Below are 1,885 nucleotides of genomic sequence, written 5' to 3' on the forward strand. Positions count from 1 at the left end.
AGTGTGGAAAAAGCCAGTCTGCCATGTCCAAGACTCGAACCATAGTTAGCCATGTGGGAGTCTCGTGCCCTTAGCCATCACATTACTTGTCAGCCCCCAAGAAATTATATTTTCAAAATAGTGAGTGGTCAATGCCAGAATCATGTAAATCAGTTCTATCTTAGGCCTTCTCTTACTTGCTCCTTAGTCATTGGTTGATATTTTTCTGCATCTGGACCTCCCATCAACTTCCTGTGGGTAAATGTAACCTGGTTGGGCCCCATGAGTAATAAATGCCTTTTGTTTCATGCATTTGATTCACTACCTCGCTGTGTCCCGTCTGACACACACATGACTAAACCTAACCTTCTTGCTGGTGAGAAATGTCCTAGAGAGTGACTACTGTGGCACAAATGAATTGGACACAAGTCATAGAGACCTAGTGATCTAGATGTAGGGAGAGTGGGAAGTGTGGCTTTTCACATTCCAGCACCTTCAAAAATCAAGGCAGATAGGATGAAGCTCTAGGATATTAATGCCAGTGCTAAAAACAAGTACAAAGTAGAAACTATGACTATTCAAAGGGGGAAAAGATGCATTTTTCATTCTCTGATCTCTTGAAAAGCTTTAATAAAGTGATAAGAGCAAGAAAAGCTTAGGAACTTTTTTGGCAACTGGAAGAACTTCCAAATTTAGTACTTTATGCTATGTTCCAAACCATTTTTATGAAAATAAGGCAACAAAGTTATCATTTTATCTAAGGGTCAATTTTCCAAATTTATTGTGTAACCAATATAGCTAAATATTTAAAATTAGACATACGATTTTCAGTAATTTGTGTATAATGAGACATTTTGAAAAGTACTGAAAATACATTGTTAACTTAAAGTCTAGTATAGATTCATTTTAGTTTGATTTATTTTCACCAGACATGGTCAACAATCTAAGTAAATCAAGTTTTCTCACACGTTGGTTCTAAAGATTTTAGACATTTGCTCATTCCTTCCACAAAAATCTATTGAGAAAGTACTAGATGTCAGATGTATTCTAGATTCTTAAGATAGACTAGTGAACAGAACAAATAAGGGTTCTCGCCCTCATGATGTTAGATTCTAGTCTTGGTAGAAGAAAGTAAAAACTAGATCAACAAATAAGTAGATTATATACTATATTAGAGGTTTAGCATATTATAGAGAAATTAAAACTAGGGCATGGTAAGGAAGAGCCTTAAACTGTGGGGGAGGCATCTAGATTTTACATAGCTGTTCAAGGTAAGCTTCTTGGAGAGCACCATGTTTGAACAAATCCCAGAAGACTATGAGGGACATAGCCATATGCATGTCCATATGAAGGAGGGGGTCTACTGGATTTGAGGAACAGTATACTGTCCAGCAAGTCACTAATTCAGAGACTAACAGGAGATGATGTTTTAGAGAAAAAAGTGAACTTCATTTTTAAAAAATTAATTTTATTTTAATTATTTTAAAATTAATTTTATTTATCATTATTATTATTTTTAAAAATTACTATAGTGCACATGCACTCACCAGAGAGACAGAGAGAAAAGAGAGAAAGAGAAAGTGACAAAGCAAGCCACCAGGTCCAGGTCTTGAACCACATTTTGTCATGAAGAAATCCAGCACCTTAACTATGCCACTTGCTGGTCCACTGTACTTCATTTTTTATGAGAGTGAAATAAAGTACCATTGAAGAGTTTTTGTCAGAGGAAACACAAAATTTAATCTACCTATAAGATCACTCTGACCTATAAGATCACTCTGGCTCCTATATCAGGATTTAGTTGGGGTGAAGTGGGGTTGGAGGTTAGATGCAGAAACAAAAGGATAAGTTAGGGAGTAAATTTCAGTAATCCAGGTGAAAATTAAACTTGCTAGTAAAACTTGGA

Source organism: Tupaia chinensis, unplaced genomic scaffold (genome assembly GCF_000334495.1).
Source record: "Tupaia chinensis unplaced genomic scaffold, TupChi_1.0 Scaffold148617_1, whole genome shotgun sequence".
Lineage (NCBI taxonomy): Eukaryota > Metazoa > Chordata > Mammalia > Scandentia > Tupaiidae > Tupaia > Tupaia belangeri.